Source organism: Oryctolagus cuniculus, chromosome 7 (assembly GCF_051225735.1).
Source record: "Oryctolagus cuniculus isolate XC-2025 breed Fujian yellow rabbit chromosome 7, ASM5122573v1, whole genome shotgun sequence".
Lineage (NCBI taxonomy): Eukaryota > Metazoa > Chordata > Mammalia > Lagomorpha > Leporidae > Oryctolagus > Oryctolagus cuniculus.
The window spans coordinates 17,896,499-17,910,002 of record NC_142873.1 but is presented as its reverse complement, the minus strand read 5'-3'; the positions used below and the strand labels follow the sequence as shown (position 1 = coordinate 17,910,002).

The window sequence follows — 13,504 nt, the reverse complement described above, 5'->3', positions numbered from 1 at the left end:
ATTTTAGCAATGATACTTTTATCAATGTCAGTGTTAATAGAACTATAAGTTATCTGGGTGATGGGGTACGTGTGTGTGGGAATCATTCAACCGTGTCATGTTGTAATTGTTGCTAGAGTAATCTGACACACACCAATTAGGAACTGTCACCATAATTAAGGGCTAGCTACTGCTGTTAGTTGCACAATGATAAAGTTCTTTTGAAAATATTGGTTAGCCCACTTATATGTGAAAAATGCCCTTTCCAGTTAAACAGAAGAAAAAAAAATTCAGAAAGTTACTTTTGGCCTTGCTATGTCAAAAAGTCAACTGTACAAAGATCTAAGTTAAACTAAAATTATAATTTTAGAAGTCTATTAAAAAGAAAAATGTCATGCATTTTATTATCAATTATGCAGAGGCTTTAAAACTGTTGCAAGACCATATAATATATATATATATATATATATTAGCTTTTATACTGCTAATGCACAACTTGATTAGAATAACAGAAATCTTTCTTAATTACACCTTTATATATCACACTAGAGAGACAAATGCCACAAGATCTGCAGAACCATTCAGTTCTAAGCACTCAAATGGAAGAATAACTTTATGTGTTGTAGTCCTTCACATATAGAATAACAAAAGGAAAAAAAATTCTGCAGTCTCACGTTACAAAAAAACGTACTGCTGTAAAATGTAAAGAAGGGGTAACAGGATATCTTCTATAACACAAAATAACACACCTAGTGTTAAAAAGCAAACAAAACTTCTTAATAAAAATAGCAAAATACACAGAGCAACTGAAGCACAAATCCTGCATTAAATACAGTAAAGGTTGAGTAAGACATTGCCCTAGTTAATAAAAGACACAAAAATAGAGAGACCTAGGGCAACCAGTAAAACCAAAATAATGGGAAAACAACCTGAACCACTGTTTACCCTAGTTGGAGTACAATATTTATTGGTGTCTTTCCATTCATATAATACCTAACACTGTACATTAAGTTTTTAATGTCACAGAAAAACTTGGTTCTTCCATGAAATTCTTTAATTTCTTGATGAATTTTTCAAAGTAGACATTATTATGAATGAAAAACAGCCAACAAATTGGCACCTCTATTTAACGATGAAGAATTACAGAAACTTTTTAAAAGTTATCAATCTTTTTTATCTTTTTTCCTCTCAGCTTCAAATCCATCAACTCCATCACTACCCCTTCTTCATTTTCTGTTGTGGATGTTAAAACGTTGGCTCATTTCTGGTAATGGATCCATGCCTAACACTTTGTGTATTTGGTGGAATGCAAGGAGTCTCAAAGCAAACTGTGCTCTGGATGTAATGTCTTCACGCTGCTGGTCAGTCATTGTTGCCAAGGTGTCAAATGGATCCTTTCCACAAGGATCCAGAAGTCCAGGGCCACCTTTAAGAATAATCCCGGAAGAAATACACTCAAAAACTCTTCTCAGTGCATCTCCAGGGCTCTGGGGACTAGAAGCACTACTGATTGCCTTCTCTACTAATAACTCCATAGCCCAGCTTGGAAAATCAGACCAAGCTGGAACTCATTGACAGAGGTCTCAGAGAATACGTATGATTATCACACAGGACTGCAGACCATTGGCTCTAGCCTGGAACCACTTAGCTTGGTGTAGAGCAGCCAGAGCATCAAGGCATTTTTCCTGTCCAAGACGGCCGGTGGGTCTTTCACCATACACGAGGTTACATCTCCTTCCCTCATGTTCTCTTCTCAAATAATTGGAGATGTCAGGGTGATAGTGACTTGCATTTTGGGTTCCACACAGGAATTCAAAATTATTGCCACTTCAGATACAGCCCATTTTATATCGTACTTCTCAGGACTTATAACAGCAAGCTGTTTGGGGAGGTTTTCTGCAATTCGGCTTAATAATGTCTTTGAAGGTTTTTCTGAGCAAAGCAAAACAAGGTTGACATTTCTATCTCCTTGGAAAAGTAATCCGTTTGCCAATACTCCCACTTGCAAAACTCCTTTCAAAGCTCTGTCTTTCCCTCCCTCTTTCTTATCATCTCCCTCCTTGTTCTTGCTCTTTTCATGTTCATACAAACTGTCTGAAACAAGTTTTAAAGCACGTTCAGTGATAGGAACAATTTTTTTGAACTGCCTGTGACTCCTCCTCAGTTGGATAAATGGTTGCATGCTTTGTCATCACATAACGGTCATCAGATGAGTCGGGACGACGCAAAGGTGCAGGCCCCTGTGGTTGAGGCGGCATGCCTGGTCACACTCCCAGAGGCCTAAGGGGCCTGGAGGACCATGTCGATAGCCTGGTCAGGCATCCAGTGGTGATCCTCCCAATGACGTTGTTCTTCCTCTTCTTCTCCAGGGCACGTCCTCTTCATAATGTCTCATTTCCATCCTCCAGTGCTCCTCCTCCTCGTCTTTGCCAATACTCTTCCTTCTGCATTTGCTTTCTCATTTTCTCCTCTTGAATCTTTCTTGCTCAAATACTGGGCTTCACTTCTACTTTCAAATCTGGATTTACTTTTTTTTTTATATTGAAGTCTGTGTCTTCGTCCTTTTAAATGCATCTCCTTAGCATTGGGGTTATTAAAATTGCACTCGCATCATTTACAATGGAACCTAATTACTTTTTTTTTTAATTACTTTTCCTTCATCATTTTGTACCTCCTCCACATGATCGTGGCCCACTGGCTGGACGTCACTCCGTAAAGCTGCAAGAGATGCAGGTGTGACCGGCTCTGACACCGTGTCTGACTTTACTTCTGGAATGTGCTCAGAAGAAGTGACAGGAGCATTTTTAACACATTCCGTTCCTTTTAAGTCTTCTGCTTTGTTTCCTGTTCACTGCAGTTTATTACCACCAACAAAGTTTATTTTGGGTGTAGATGTTTTCTTGGCAGCCGTATTTGTAGGCACCGCTGATACTTTAGTGCTGGATGTGCTGTTAAGAGATGTGTTTCTTGTAGTAGTAAGACCTTTCACTGAAGAAGTTGCCATCGATGAAGCATTCACAGAGCAATTGTTTGCTGCAGTACTTGAAGGAGAGGCAGTCGGTTTTGAAGCAGATACAGCTGTTGAAGAAGCAGCTTCGCTAACAGCGTTTGGCTCTGTGGATGGAATTGGTTTACCCAGTTTTGTATGTGATTTAACCACTTTCTGATGCTTAGCACCGCGGATGTGGGCAGCATATGCATCTGCTCCTGTACAGGACACATCGCAGAGCTCACAACGCAGCTGGTTGAGTCCCACGAGCAGAGTTGTTGCTGCTGCTGGTATTTTGTGAGGCTTTCAATGCGGCTTCTTTTTTAATGTTTCTGTCCTTCTAAATGGTCTTTGTAAGTCTGTGGTCCAGCACAGCTGATCTTACACACATCACAGCAGTGAATCTGGCGTGGTTTCGGGGCTGTTTGGTTTCAGCTGTTTCTTTTGGAATGGTGCTTTTTTAGTAAAGTGGTCCCTGTCCAGGCAGCTGCTGCAGCTTCTGTTGCTGCTGCTGCTGTGGGCAGCAGGAAGATGCAGCTGAGCACACTGCTGCTTCATAACCTGAGTGAGATGTGCAGAGTGAGTAACTGCCCTGCTGCTGTAAGTAGCACTCTGAGTGTAGGGCCGCACCCCCGTGGCTGCAGCTGCCACTGGCTGTACGTGGAGGACACAGGACAAGTGGAGAAAGTAGTGGTAGCTGGACTCGGTGTGGCTGGTTTTATGGCTGTCACTGTCGAGTTTGCTGGGCTTCAGTATGCGGAGTTGTGCCTTGGCTATAACCTGCTTTGGGAGCGGTCTGATGGTAGGTTTCAGCAACAGCAGGCTGAGGCCGGGCAGCAGCAACGAGGACAGCGGCAGTTGCTGGTGGTTGTTGGTAGTACTGCTGACTGTCGTAAGCTGCAGCAGGAGCTGTGGGTCTTACCTAGGAGTAGGAGTCCTGGGAATTTTGTGTAGGAGCTGGGGGAGGTGGTGCTGGTGCTTCTCGTTGCCTCTGGGTATAACCACAGTCAGCTGCTGTTTGTGCAGCAGGGCAGCCTCCATAGGCGGCAGCTGTTGCTGCAGCGGCCACAGCTACTGGAGCAGGCCTGGCAACCACAACTGTGCATAGGCAGCAGTAACCGTGCGAGCAGCTACTGGAGCCTGATGGACAGTGCAGCCAGAACTGTAGTTGGATGAGAACAGGCCACACCCGAAGCTGGCTGTTGGCTACACTGGGCCGCCGCCGCCCCGCTGTGGGTGAATCCAAAGTAGTTGCCGTCGCCATTTTGGCGTCTTCCCCAGCCGGCCAGCACAGAGGAGAAAGCACTACAGGGCGTGTGGGAACCCTGGGCCCGGGCTGCTGCTGCTGCACTCCGAGCTCTCACCCGTGGCCTCCCTCCTGTGAGTAATATGCTTTGTGTAATACCAATATGGTGACGTTACTTACAGTGTATACCCTGACTAAAGTGACCGACTGCTATTGGTTTGGCTGGAACTTACCACTGTTCCAGCCTGGTAAACTGTTAAAATTGATCACCCTAGAAAGTAGATAATTTTACATACATGTAACGTTAGTATTGTAAATTTCCAAAAAGAATTTCATCTTTTGCCGTGCAGAGTGGTATACAGGTAATGCTATTTAATTTTTGTTTTAATTTGCACTTCATTGTTGACAACTATGACTGATTTTTTTAAATGTGTGTTAGTCTTTTAGGTTTCTTACTCTATGAATTATTTGTTCCCATTTTTCTGATAGATTGTTTATTCTGCCCTGTGATTTCTTAAGATTTTAAGATTCCAACATTAAATAACTGAAATTATCTTATGTTAGTCTATGTCTTGTCTTTTACAAGTATTTTATTTTGCACAATTTAATTTTCACACAAAATATTCAGTTAAAGTCTTATGCCTTTGTTTTTTAGTCATTTGTATATACTAGAGTCATAACATTTGTACAAATATTTTCCTGTTAATTTGAAGATTTACCTTTGATGTTTCAATCTTTGGTATACCTAGAACTGTGTGCAGTTAGTTTTACTTCTTGTCATATAAATGACAAATTATTCCAACAGTGTGGTGAGGATCTAAGTGTCATTGACTTATATCATATTTATGCACCAAATCTAGTTTTTATATATTTCTTACTTCAGTTTATGGATTCTGGCTTCTGTTCATATAGTCTATGTTTGATCTCTATTCCTAACACTCCAATAATTCTCTTAGTTATTATGATTTTAAATTAGGCATAACATATGGTAGAATAAGTGATTTCTCATTGTTTTTTTTAATACTCTTCTTGGTATTTGAGCAAAACCATATTGAATACATTGGGTTATGTAGAAATAATTTCTATCCTAACAATTCAATGAATTGAGGGTTCACTGTATATATGGGTTCATAAAGACAGTGCATTTCACCGTTTTCTCAAGAGGATTATTCATATTTACAAAATATTCTGTTAAAATATATTTAAAGAAAGACATCCCTCTGGGGATACTGAAAGGACACAGTGGTTTTCTTTGACAGTTTATGAAATGCTTAGAACAGAAGTTTTGGGAAGCCAACTAATTAAATTTTTTCATTTATATCAAAGAGTTTCTTTTTCAGCAGATATGTAAGAACATGAAATATATTTCTATTTCTCTCTAGATACTTTGGCCATTTCTCAGCGTGTACTCCACATAATTTTGTTCATGCGACTCTGGGATAGAAAAAGGCAAATAAGTAAGTACCCAGTATGAATGGACTTGGTAATGGTTTTGTGGTAAAATACAGTACTGTTCCAACTAATTAAAGAAAAGAAATAGCCAAAAAAGATGAACAAAAGACAGAAAAAGAAATGAGAGACAGAAAGTGATAAAGAAAAACAATACTTCCCTCCCTCTATTGGCATCTAGAATGTGGTAGCAAATTCAAAAGGAGCAGCACTCCAATTAGAAATAGAGGAGGTCTCCAGGAAACTACTGAGGGACAGAAACGGAAGCTTAAGACAGGGGCGTGTAGTTTCTGTGAGGAAACTGTGTCAACGTCGATTAAGTTAGTTGTTGCTTGTTTTCCAATAGCAGGGAAGGATGCTTACTAGAACAGAGCAATCAGGGGCCACTTTTCCAGCTTCTCTGCCAGGAAGGCAGCCTTGTCACTGGGCTTAAAGCTGCAGAAATGCTCAGTCCTGATGGCCAGCATGAATTTAAAAAGTTTTTGGATCAAAGTAAATATACTTTAATGCCATTTTCTGTGCACTGTGAAGTGCTCTTTTACACTATCGAATATTAGCAGATGTGTTGTCTTATAATTCTTTTAATATATAAACTTGTGTGTGTTTGGATAGCTGAGTGTGACTTTCTGGTCACATTAATAGAAAAAAAATACTTGCTCAAAAGCCAGAATAGAACGATCTTGGATAAATACAATATAAAATAAAGCATAAAGGAAATATTAATTTTTACACTCAACAATTGTATGTTTTATATATTCAAATCTCTGAAACCATGTTAAAGAGTAAGTGGCAAATTGTACGAAATATCTGTAACATAAAATAGAGCTAATAGTTTAAAAAACAGATGATAAAGATCACAGAGAAAAATATGAGGCCATATAATAAAAATGGGGATAGCGATTAAGCTGTTGTCATGAAAATGACAACATAAAATGGTTTCAATAAGATAAAATTTTGTTTCGTTTTCATGTGAGAACAAAGAGACTGACCAGTGAGCTCTGAGCCCTTGATCACCGAAGCTTCTTCTGTCCATCACTCAGTTTCCTGGGAGCATTGTCCATAACCACAGGTAAGCCAGGTCGCCACATCTCCAGGTTCTCAAGTACTGGGGAACCAGAGGACACCCTCACCTTGTATACAAGAGAATATTGAATACATCTCTTCCACACTGTTCAGTTGTTGAAAATTTGGCCTCATAGCCATACCCACTGCAAGGGAGAGTGGAGGATGCATTCTATGAATAAGAGGTCAAGTGTCCAGAAGAAAATAGAACTAATGCTCTGCCATAGGTTGGCACAGTACCTGGGGAAAAAATGTTTCACAAAGAAATCTGAACATGTAAATTTAATAGACTAAATGATATAAAAACAGTAGTACAATGTACTAAAACAGAAGTGCATGCTCTTTTTTTGATCTCACAAGATTTTTCACAAATGTTAATAATAGCTATTGAAAATATAACAAAATGAGCATTTTCAAATACTGTTGGTTAAAAAAAAAAGTATACATAGGTATTACTTTAATGGAAAGCAATTTGGCCTTAAATAGAGAAGTTCCTGACAGGTCCAAATTGAGAACCATTATGTGCAAATTACTGGCCAACACTCTTCAAAAGTGCTGCTATCATAAAGAACAAGGAAAATTGGATGTTTGCTCCAGGTTAAAGAAGATATGAAAGAAGATATAGTGCTATTATATGCTTCTTGACCTAGGTAAAAAACATTGTTTTACAAGGCGTGAATATGGTCTATAGACTAGATAGACATTTTATTATTTTTTTTTATTTTGATCATTGTACTGTAGTTATACAAAATCAGATAATGGGCATTTGAGAACTCTGGTATGATTTTGAACCTTTTTTTAATTTTGAAATGACTTCAAAATGAAGTTTCATCATACTTAAAAGTAGACCCTACTTCCGAGCCCTTCTCCTTGTTTATCGTGTGCATTAAATTATCAGAAAGCTAGTTAAACTTTAACCCTTCCAAAGCTACAAGCTGCAAATGCCTCCTTGGGGAATAGTCTATGCATATGATACACCAGAATGCTTGCAACAAACTACATACTAACTAAATGTCAAATTTCATACATGTTCAGCCTCAAAGAAACACTAGTGTTCATATTACATGCAACTGGAATGATTTCCTGAAAAATAATGTACATTGAAGCTTTTTGCCATTTTTTCTCTGTCTTCTCATTTTTCTCTTATTCCTTGCTACTATTGCATTTTCAATTGTTTCTGTTCCACTTATTTTATTTAAGTGAGGATGTGTTTTCAGCGTATTTTTTTAGAATTCCTAACTAACCAAATTAAATACTCACATAAAACACCTATAATTCCATCTCATTTTTATGTTATAATTTTATTTAAATATATAAAAGTAAATCATATGCATTCTAAACTTTGTTAATGTTACAAAGTTAAAATATGATTGTATTAGTCATTATTTTACATTGGTCTTGTCTATGGTTGTATCTACCAAAGCCACAGAGAAATGTAATCAGCCAGATGTTTGAGTCTAAAAACAAAGGCAAATATACAGCTATTAGAAACATCTGGAGTTTGCAAAGATTATTCCGATTTACTCAATGTTTATCTTTATCAAAATACCTCCAGTGTGTCTCATCTCTCCAGGCTGGTGAACACAGACACACTGAACTATCTCCAAGGTCCATATGTAATGCTGTAGGCAGTTGACACCTCAGTATGAAAGCATAGCTCACATTAGTGTTGATTAACATCAGTGTATTTTGAAATATTCTTGATTGTCCTGACAAATTCTAGGAATACTGGTCAAAAAGAGTCTAACAGAGATTCTGTTTTCACGATAGAAAGTAACCCTGATAGACTGAAATGACGGTGAGTTGATAGAAAGAACACCTTCTCTGCCACATGGGAAGCAGAGATCACAGTTATACCAAATACCTGTCCCCAAGACTTCAGTGACAATATGGGTCTTTATTTAACAGGTTTTGGCACTATGTTTTCTCCCTGGGAAGTTTCCCTTAACAGAACATATCCCAGCCTGATATGTGAAGTCCTAAGTTAAGTTTAATGACCTTGACTAGCACAGGGAAATTATCCTAAGTTTTCATTGTAAAAAGTGCAACATTGAATAGCAGTGCAGGACTTCTGCAATTATCATTTGTTTAGCTCTTGGTTGTATCTAGGGTGCCTCCAGAAACCTCTGCCTTAGCACCACAACCCCATTGTATAAGCAGCTACTGCCAAACACCACTTTGTGAATCTGTTCTTAGAAATTAGGAAGGAATGAGGATGAGGGAGTGAAGATTGTGAGATCCTGTGTGTTTGTGTGTGTGTGTGTTAGTATGTGTGTGTGTGTGTGTGTGTGTAACATGCTATCAGATCTCATATAACTGAACCCATTCACCATATTCTGATTTTTTAGAAAGTATACTGTTGCTAAAACTGCAAGAATTTGTAGAATTCAATAGGCACATTATAGATATATTCAACTCCATGTTAGAAATACTAACAACCTGAAATGCTAAGAACCCCTTAAGGTGACCAAGAACATAAATCAAGTAGTTCTATGGGAAATAACAAATCAAACCTGAACAAAAATGAGAGTATACTGTTTATTTTTATTTTGTTACAGCTTATTTTTAAATACCTTTAGTTATATACAAATCAATGCACATATTTAAAAAACATAGGATTTGAAATATGATGACACCTGCGAAAAAAATCATGCACATAACCCTAAAATTTTCCTTGTGTCCCTTTTTTTTTCTATTGTGGTAAGACATGCTATAAAATTTACCAAATTAATGATTTAAATGTGTAACACAGAAGCAGCTACATGCACCTTGTGCAATAGGTCTCTAGGACTTTCTCATCTTGCAAAATTACAATTCTATATCTGTTTGACAACAGTTCCGCTCTCTAATAAAACCTTTTTAACCCCTGATCATCATCTTCCTATTCCCCTAATCCCTACCCAGAATCCCATAATTCTCTACTATTCTGCTCTTCGCTTATATGAGTTCGATTTTTTAGATTCTGCATGTTACTAAGACATGCAGTATTTGTCTCCCTGTGCCTGGCATACTTCACTTAATATTATAATCTCCAATTTCAGTCATTTTCTGCAAACGATGGCATTTTGTCATGGCTGTGTGTGTGTGTGTGTGTGTGTGAGAGAGAGAGAGAGAGAGAGAGAGAGAGAGAGAGAGGATAGTATTCTATTATTTTTAGAAGCCACATTTTCTTTAGCCACTCATATGTTACACAACCACTTAGGTTGATTCCATAACTTGGCTGTAGCAAATAATACTGTGATGAACATAGGAGCACAGATACTCTTTGACATTATGGTTTCATATTTTTTGGGTTAATATCTGGAAGTTAATTGTGGATCACAGTGCAACTCTAATTTTAGTATTTTGAGAAAGCTTCATCCAGTTTTTCATAATAGCTGTGCTAATTTACATTTTCACCAACAGCGTACAAGGGCTTTTGTCTCAATCCTCATCAATACTTGATATCTTTCATCCTATTTTTATTGACCTTCTCTCCAGTTATCCATTTTTGAAAATAAAGGACTAAATTATACTTTTACTTCATTACTTTATTTCTCCCTTCAGTTCTGCAAATGTTTTCCTTTTATTTCTTATATTTGTGTCCTTTGCTCTTATCTCTGAATATGTATTTATAATCCCTAATGAAATGGCCCTTTTCTGCTTACATTGTTTATTTCTTTGTCTCTTGTGACCATTTTTAAATTAACTTGTATTTTTTTCAAATATAAATATGGTCACCTCTGTTCCCTTTTGGTTCCCATTTGCATGAGATATCTTTTTTCTAATCCCTTCACTTTCAGCCTATGTATGTCCTCATATAATTTGAATCTCTGTAGCCAGCAGTCTCATATTCATTTTTAATCCTTACTTCCCAATGCCTCCTACTTCTGCCATCCCTTATTTTCCAGAAAATGACTGATTTGTCTTCTTTTACTTTGGATGCATTTGCACTTTCTAGAATTTTATAAAAAACAAAGTCTACAGTATATGGCTATATTTGTCTAGTGTAATTAGCATAATTATTTTGAATATCAGGCAGGAAAAATAATAAAAGCATCCAGATTACAAATGCAGAATTAAAACTCTCCTTACTTTCAGGCTCCATAACTGTCTGTGAGAAAATCAGATGCAGTTTATAAAAAGCTACCAGAACTACTAAGCAAACTTCGCCAGGTCACAGAACAATATATTCAATGCCACTTAATTTCCAAGTAGTATCCACTGCACGGATATGATAATTTGCTTATCCATTCTTCTTTTGATGGATATTTTGCGTTTCGTTTTCAGTTTTGTACATGATATAATCCTTATGGAATTGCATGTAAAATTTTTGTGTGGACATCTTTTCATTTATCGAGTTCTAGGAGGTCATAGCTGGGTTCCATAATAGGTAAATATTTAACTTTTATGAAGCTGCCAAGCAGGTTTCTGTAGTAGTTTTACCATTTTATTTTCCCACTAACTATGTATGAGAATGTTAGTTGAGTTGCTGTACATACTCACTGTTACTGGAGTGTTCAGGCTTTTAATTTTAGTTGAATAATAGTATCTTACAGTGTTTTAATTTCCATTTACCTAATGACAAATGATTGAGAATCTTCACAGACTTATTTGTCATCTGCATGTTTTTTGGTGAATTGTTTGTTCAAATAATTTGCTCATCTTTTTAACTGACTTATTTTACTGTGAAGTCAGTTCTTTTTATATTCTCGATATAAGGGCTTCATCAGTTATGTGTTTTTCAAATATTTTTCACAGTCTATGACTTGCTTTTGTTTACTTATTTCTAATTTTCTTGACAGTATCATTTAAATAATTTTAATAAAACATTTTAAATAATAACTAATTTTAATAAAATCCAGCTTGTCATTTATAATAATTATTTTAATTTTAGTAAAATTCAATTTATCAAATTTTTTAATTTATGCATCATGCTTTTGGTTGTGTCTAAGAAATCTTTCCCTAACTCCAAGTCACTAGTTGAGTTTTATAGATGTGGGATATTGATTTTAAAATCTTGTTATTATTGATCATGAATATTAAATTGTTCAAGCATTTTCCATTGAGTTGCTTTTACATCTTTGTTGAAAATCATTTGTCTGTGTGTATGAGGTCTGTTTCTAGATTCCCTATTTGTTTCACTGATCTAGTTGTCTGTCATTTTGCTGTGGTTTTATAAAACTTTTGAATTCAGATACGGTTAGTCTTTTAACTTTGTTCTTTCAAAGTTTTATCTGTTTCAGGTCCTCTGCATTTGCATATAAATTTTAGAATCCATCCCATTAACTTTCATTTTTATAAAGCTTTCTGGAATTTTTAGGAATGCTTTGAATCCATAGATCAATGTAGGGGGAATTGACATTTCAATAACATTGAAAATTCCCACCCATGAATTCAGTATATCTCTCCACTGATTTAAGTTTTTATTATTTTTTCTCAGAAATGTTTATAGTTATCAGAGTACAGTTTTGGTATTTCTTTAATAAGATTTATACCTAAATGCTTTTTCTAATGTTACTGAAAATGGTTGTGCTTATTTTTAGTTCAATTTCTGATTTTTTAAATTGTTATTGTACAGTGATCTTGTGTCCTGCAAACTTTCTAAATTTGCTCATTTGTTCCAGTTGCTTTGTAAGGACTACATCCTATTTTCAAGACAATTATAGGGTCTGATAGTGAAGACTATTTTATTTCTCCATTTCAAATATAGATAAGCTTTCACTTATTTTCCCTAATTGCAAAGAACAGAACCTCTTGAACAGGTTAAAAATAAATGCTATGGTAGACATTTTTGCCTTTTTTTTTTTTTTTATCTTAGGGGGAAAGTCGTGAATCTTTTAAAAAAAACCTTTTAAGTTTTTTAAGGTGGACAAATTTCATGTATTTCACATATACAGATTTAGGAGCATAGTGATACTACCCACCTTACATTCCCTCCCACTCATCCTCCCGCCCTCTCTCCTCCTTCCTTTCTCATTCTTTCTTCTTAATTTTTACAATGACACACTATCCATTTATTTTATAATCATAAAATTAACTAAGCATAGCCTTTGCCTCTGCTGTTGAGTCACAGTGTTTTGTTTTGTTTTGTTTTGTTTTTCACTCACACTATTTGCCTAATTTTTACTTACTGTAGGGTTACTCTTATGAGTATAAAGCAAGCTGAAAATAGACCTTTGTAAAAATTGTGAGTGGGAATAGGAGATGGAGGAGGAAGAAGGGTTGGACTATGGGCAGGAGGGAGGGTAAGGGGGAAGCATCACTGTTTCTAAATTTGTGTATATGAAGTGCATAAAGTCTGTTTACCAAATAAAATATATAAAAAAAGAAAAAAATAGTAAGAAGAAAAGAACCACAGTGATTCTTGGATCTGTGTGTTTGTAATTTTAACCGAATATAAATATTTAAGCAGTGGATTCAATCTGTTCCCCACCTTTCATCAGAAACTCAATTAGATACATTAGGATGCACGAGATCACCTTGTAAGTCACTGAGATTGTGTTTATTGCCATTTTATGTTTCATTTAGGACTCTTTCTGCTGCTAACTCTTCAAGTTCTTAATCTTACCTTCTGTGATATCTATTCTGTTGTTATTCTTTTAATTCAACCCAGTGTATTTTTCATTACAGGCAGTGCAGTTTTACCTCTAAGAATTCAATGTGGGACACAGATGAATGCTGTCTCTGATACCTTCCACATCTCTATTTAACTTAGTCAACATTTCTTCCAAGTAGAGAACATATGGAATAGAGTTATAATAACTGCTTTAATATCCGCTCGGCTAGTTATAACATCT

At 36.3% G+C, this 13,504-nt stretch overlaps 2 pseudogenes across 1 annotated transcript in view; one reads left to right on the top strand and one right to left on the bottom strand.

Moving 5' to 3' along the window:
* LOC127485670 (uncharacterized) overlaps positions 1–13,504 on the top strand; it is a 102,595-nt pseudogene that overhangs the window by 73,047 nt on the left and 16,044 nt on the right. Inside the window, exons 2-3 of the transcript XR_016210297.1 lie at positions 5,597–5,671; positions 6,638–6,732. The product of XR_016210297.1 is annotated as an uncharacterized LOC127485670 (transcript). The remainder of the gene's footprint in view (positions 1–5,596; positions 5,672–6,637; positions 6,733–13,504) is intronic.
* LOC100355924 (zinc finger RNA-binding protein pseudogene) lies at positions 1,143–6,860 on the bottom strand (annotated as a pseudogene).